We start from the raw sequence: 6,539 nt of genomic DNA, 5'->3' as shown, positions 1-6,539 counted from the left end.
TATATGCCTCTCCATGGGAAAATCCAGATTAGAAAGGAGGCAACTGTAAAAATCCACAGGTTCTTGTGGAACAGAGATACGTATCATAAACGAAAGCAGAAAATAAGAAAGGTGTTAAAATCAGAGACAAAAAAACATAATGGTAAAAGTATAATCCGATTCTAAAAAAAGACACTTAACAACAGCAATAGCAGCAGCAACAACAACAACAACAACAACAGCAATGACAACAACAAGGATATGGCTCAATGGTTAACGACACGAACTGACAACCTGGGTGTGTCAAGTTAGAATCCAAGTTGTTCCATTGTAACACTTTCACATAAGGACGTTGGCAAACAATAATAGCAATAACATCAACAACAGCAATAGCAAAAACAACAACAACAACAACAACAACAACAACAACAGCAGCAGCAGGAGCAATAACACAAGAGCGTAGAACAAAGCAACTTTATCATTTTTGTTGATTGGTTATAATAACTTTATTCATAGAATCAAAACGAGTTCATAAAATACGGATTAGAGTAAATCACCATAACAATAACCATAGCTGTTATTCATTAACCAATTGTGGGTGTAGAAAAAAAAGTGGTAATGGGCAGGCAGGCTCGAACCCGTGATGCAAAGGTGGAAAAGAAAATTAAAGAAAACCTGACGTCTTACCCCTACTCCATGACGCAACGAGAAATGTGAAGCATTCAAATTAAATGGAGTCAAATAAAAGAGGACTTGCAGAAATGGTGTTGCTTTAAAACCTCCCACGAAGGTCGTTTTTAATGTGGGGGAAAAGCAGCCACCCCCCAAAAAAAAGAGATGCACTCTGGCAGTATCCAAATAAATAGTAATTATCTCAGTATGAAGGGTTTCCCCTACATTGACCAAGGACCAATTACAGAACAGATACTACCCGCAGAAAGACAAACAAACACTCGAAATGAGGGAATTTTTTATAACTCGATCAGAAATTGTCTGAGTAATTTGGTAGAGACCGCAGTGGTCAAATTTTTTTTTTTATTATGACCCCTTTAACATTTATTGTTTTGGGCTGAAATCAAGTTATTAAGTTAGATCCATGCCCAAGGAACCTATATCTAAAATTTCAATTGTTTATACCCAAAATTGCCGGAGGAGTTTGGTAGAGTTCTCAAAGGTCAAATCATTGAACTTTGTCCCTTTAACAGCCAAATTTCTGGCTGAAAATGGATTCCAAAGATTTTCCCAAATCTCAATACCTTGTATATCAAGTTTCGAGTCTAGACTGAAAATTGACAGAGTTATTGTGTCTGGAAATATACACAGACAGACAGACATGCACACAGACATACAGACATACAGGCACTTTCGCTTTTATAGATATATAGATATAGATTATTATTATTATTATTATTATTATTATTATTATTATTAACATTAATAGGATCAGAATTGCTATTACTGTTGCTATCATTAATGATTTTTTTTCTGTGTATATTTATTATTAATTGCATGTTATTCGGCGTTGGATTAACAGTCACAAATGTAGCAGCAATTCTTTCTCTACAAAACAACCCAACTAAACCCTATGAATAAATATATTCAAAAACTAAAGTCCTTTTCCTAAACTACTAGATTTTGGCATTAAATAACCTGAAAAGGTTTGATATGCCATTAGATAAAAATAAACAAACAAACAAACAAACATAAACGCACAATGTCAATATCTGCTCCTTAAGCTCAAGTACTACCGAACAAGAACAACAGGAATCAACCGAGGTAATGGAAACTCAACAGCCTTGATACTCACCTACACCTATCATTCCAAATCTGGCGGCTAAATCCAATGACTTGGGGGAGAATCCCTGCATATGAACAAAAAAGGAAATGAGCAGGAAGAAGCAGCTCAGAATGTCAAAACATGGACAGTGATTTTACCAAATCAAAAAGATTCTATGAGGCTGAATGTTATAATAGATTTTGTTAAAAGCAATATTTTACCCACGTGCATAAAACCACAAATAAAAAGCGGCTTATGGAATGGTTATGGAATAGTTATGGAATGGTTATGGAATAATTGGAATGGTTATGAAATAGTTATGGTACAGTGAGACTAAAGACAATATGTACTGTTTTATTTGCAACCTAGAAGCCTCATCAAACACAAAACTGCACTATTTTGTGAAAGTTTCAATGACTAGAAGAATGCATAGTTACTCATTGACACAAGTTAAGTTCGATGCACAAAACTGCGGTCCTGTACTTGGTCAATCTCTGAAAAGATAGAGAAAAAATTAATGCTGCTCTGATGAAACAACTTGAAGATGAGAAGAAATGTTGAAAGGGGATGATTTGCATCATGACGAGTTGCACCAAATAAATAAATGATGATTCTTAGCCATAGCTCCATGTCATGGAAAATTGTGAAATGTGGAAGCTGATAAAGTTATAGCAAATGTCTTGAATGCATTTGCGTGATGAAATTCACTAACAAACTAAGGGTCTGCAAAAACCGGGCACGATAATGCGGGTGCTAACAAAAGAGATGGGTGATGCGGATGCTAACAAGAGAGATGAGTATTTGAGTGGTGATTTTGAAGTCATCTTTGCTACTCATCATATAACACTACTCGCTGCCTAGGTCAAAAAGATAGCCAAGAAATTTCTCAGCAAGTTAAAACACCTAGATGAACCATGAACGCTCTGGTTATTATCAGGCCACTTTAACAACACGCAAAACACCAAGTGACTAATCTACTGACCGCATGGAGTCCCGTACTTCATGAAGATCAAGTATCCTCAATCTGTGATCGTTATTGGGTGTTTCCAGTGAAGTTTCCAGATCATGATTTCACACATTTAAAAAAAAGTACTCAAACTTAATTCAGATGGCTGTACTGAGTTGCTGTTAGTTGTTGTCAAGTGCAGACTTTTTTTTAATGTTATTTCACTCCATACAAGGTATAGTACCATTTGGATGTAAGAGGGTACTATTTGGACCCAATTCTACAGGAACACTATTTAAGTAGTTGAGCAGCGAGATGTCTGTACATAGCACACTTGATCTTATGCGTATCAGTACAGTCAGGGAAGCAGTGATGCAGGAAGGAATTTCAAAGTCTAGCAGTTTGGGAGTATAAACTATTAGAGTAGAAGGCTGCCCGGCATCTAGGAATCTCTACAGTGTAGGGGTAGGATTTGCTGCTTGTTGGGTGTGTGACTAATGGGGTCCGTGCAACACCAGATAAAGAGGGAAGAAGCAATAAAGCAGTGCCCTGACTCAACGGGGTAGCTGTAAAGTTAAAAAGTGCAAGAACTTTCTTGTCAACCTGATAGATTAATATTATTTGTTTGTTTTTTAAATAGAAATTAGTCTTTATAAGTTTTTACAATTGATAAAATACGAAATCAGTGATTCTGAAAAAATGTGTTGTATTAAATTTCCCTGGTGTTCATGAGAACAGTGGCAGTATACTGCAGTCCAAGAGTTAAAAATTACCTCTTGTTTCTTTTATTTATGATTTTAAAATGTTAAAATCAGTGAAATTGATTAAAAAAGATATGGACCAGTACTAGGCATATTTGACTGCAGAAATATTTATTTATGTAGTTTCTAAAAAAACTATTGACCACAAAAACAAGATAGACAGACGTATTTTCATTTATATATGAAGGGCGTTCCAAAGTTAATTCCTCTTTTTTATTCTGACAGAATGGATCAGAGGGGATTGCAAATTGCATTGTTATGATGATTGAACTTATGCATTGATGACTGGAAGTTTCATCTCTCTATTGCAGGTATTGACAGCATGAGATTAAGAAAGCAACCCCTGTCCTGGATGTGCATCAGAAGCAGAGATGTATCATTGAATTCCTGGCAAAAGTGCATTGATAATGGTGGTGATTATGTAAACAAAATAAATTCTCGAGCACACTTTTGGAATGACCCTTGTATGACAAATGCGCTCCAAATACTTATGCACAGCCATTGTTTATCATTGGCAAAAGTGCATTGCGAATGGTGATGACTATGTAGTAAACTAAATTCTGGAGCACAAATGGTTGCTTGTTTTAATGGTACAACTCACGTTTTTGTAGCTCTTCATTTTTTTTTTTAGTTAGAAAGTAGGAGGCATTACTTTGGAAACAATCGTCATGACACAGTGCACTCCAAATGTTCATGCACAGCCATCATTCATCGCTGGCAAAAGTGCATTGAGAACGGTGATGACTATGTAGAAAACTAAATTCTGGAAGACAAAACTTGCTTGTTTTAAAGATACAACTCCTGTCTTTGTAGCTCTTCAACTTTTTTAATTAAAAAAAATAAATAGAAGGCTTTAGTCTTGAAACAATTTACATTGACATTGTTTGATAATTATGTTTTTACAAGAGAGTATTTCTTGCTCATCTCTGTATAAAGAAATAGACATAGAGGCTATATAGAAGTGACATGGGGTCAACATACCAAGTTCGAGTTGTAGCTAGGCTACTGAATCATTTCCACTAATAACTTTGGGAAATATATGAATTTATACTTCCTCTCTCCAGCTATGAATCTCTATCTCTACTATTATATAAAATGAACTTTGTCTGTGTGTGTGTGAGTTTGTTCCCTACGAACACCGAAACAACTGAGCCGATTTTTTAAAAATTTCACACAAATGTACTTCATGTATCTGACAGTGTTCTTAGAGAGGTTTTTTTTTATCGAAATACCTCTGATAAGTATCGATAATCAAGAAAATCTTATGAAAGAAGGAACAAACGATTTTGGCCAAAGTTAACAGCTTAATAGCCTAATATCATAAGTGTATTTGAGAAGTTTATCACTGCACAAGCAAAAAGGCTAAGCATATAACGTCAGCAGTAGGGTCTTTTATATGAAAAGGGCGCTTTTGAAGTGAATGTTTCTGTTTAGAGCACAGTTAACCATGATACTTGACTTTTGCATTTTAAACTTTAATTCAAGCTGTTATATATAAAACTAATTTAATTAAATAAATAGTAAGTTCTCTACAGTGCAATATAAACTACAATATATTGTGAACTAAACCACTGTGGGGAGGCATGTGAAACTTCCTCCTAGTGCACCACAATGGGGTTGCAACTAAAGCAATTAATCGGTTTTATTGAAAAATGGGCGATTGCACTGATTTTGATGACAATAAAAATATGGGAGTGTTATCATTCAATCCCGGGCAACGTCGAGTCTCCCTACTTGTAGTATGATAGACGAGACTTCTAAGCCGTCATTGTTTAATTAGTCTAGAAGAATGAAATTTCTGAAATAGCACCAGTCTTTTTCTTCTTATCCAAGACTTCTTCTCTGAACAGAACTAAAGCAATAGCAGTCCTGCAGAGATGCGGTCGAAGATTGTTCACTGCTTTCTTTATTGTAGACTACTCGCACAGGCATCATTACAGAGGTTATTCATTGTCGCGAAATGATGTCGCTATTTACTTGAAAAAAAAGATGACGTCATAAAAGAATGATGGTATCTTTTGTTATCTTTTGAAAAAAATGAAGCTTGTTTGTGATGTCATCCATTTTGAAGTGAATGTATAATTTCCTTTTTGATTACTTAAGATTAGTGAATGGCTGTAATTTTATTATTATTTTTTTTTTTTGCTAACGTGAATGCAAAGGGTATGATGTATATATATATATATATATATATATATATATATATATATATATATATATATATATATATATATATATATGGTGGTCAAGGTCTGGTGTGGACGTGTGTTAAAAGCACACAGATGTCTTAGCATCATACTGTGCTTCTCCCAGACAAATCAACCACATGTGCACGCCGTGACCACTGCCACACAGACGGGGCTCTGATGAACGGTGAGTGTCCTGCGCCGTATAACTGGACCTCCACTGACTTGTGGGCCAAGGTTCTTTTAACCAAAGGCTAAGGGTGACGTAACCCTGACAGAAATCTCCAGAGGAGCTTAAGCCCTGTCAGCTGCGGCATACATGACCTGTCGCGGGGGGGGGGCAAGAAAAACTGTTCTCTCGTCTTCTCCCCACTCCACGGTTTCACACAACAGAATGACCGTTTGACTTTCCAGCAGAGTGAGAGAAAGAAGAAGAGGGAATGCGGATGAATAAACCCATACAACAACAGAACGAAAGCGAGGCTTGTTTGACCTACTTAGGTCTTTTTTTCTATAACTTTCTTTTTTTCTACAACTTTCTTGTTTGTTTGTGTTTTTGACAAATAATCACAAACTAAATGAACGATGGTTTTTCTGTGTCAGACGAAATCCATGTAAATACAATCGTTGTACCCTAAACCGTAATTCGATTGTAGGGATTTTGCCTAGAGTTTAATGACCTTCGTTATCTCATTTTTGAGAGCAACGTCACTGGTAAGAAACTTTCGCCATGAAGACAGCGTTGTTTTGACAAAAAATCTAAGCTCGGCAGGGGGCTAAGAGTCCCCCGAATCGGAGATCCACTTCACTTGCCGAAGGATCTTGTGCAATGACAGCAGCAGCAGTTCCAGCAACAACAACAGCAGCAGCAGTAATTTGAAGAGTCCTTT

General features: G+C 36.1%; 1 long non-coding RNA gene across 1 annotated transcript in view; it reads left to right on the top strand.

The window, feature by feature from the left end:
- LOC145293090 (uncharacterized) overlaps positions 1-5,618 on the top strand; it is a 104,003-nt gene extending 98,385 nt beyond the window's left edge. Inside the window, exon 3 of the long non-coding RNA XR_013869658.1 lies at positions 3,775-5,618. This is a non-coding gene — a long non-coding RNA (uncharacterized LOC145293090). The remainder of the gene's footprint in view (positions 1-3,774) is intronic.
- The last annotated feature ends 921 nt before the right edge of the window (positions 5,619-6,539 follow it).

Source organism: Euprymna scolopes, chromosome 14 (genome assembly GCF_053919585.1).
Source record: "Euprymna scolopes isolate OS-2025 chromosome 14, ASM5391958v1, whole genome shotgun sequence".
NCBI lineage: Eukaryota > Metazoa > Mollusca > Cephalopoda > Sepiida > Sepiolidae > Euprymna > Euprymna scolopes.
The sequence above is the reverse complement of the archived record's forward strand: the minus strand, read 5'-3'. Positions and strand labels throughout refer to the sequence as shown.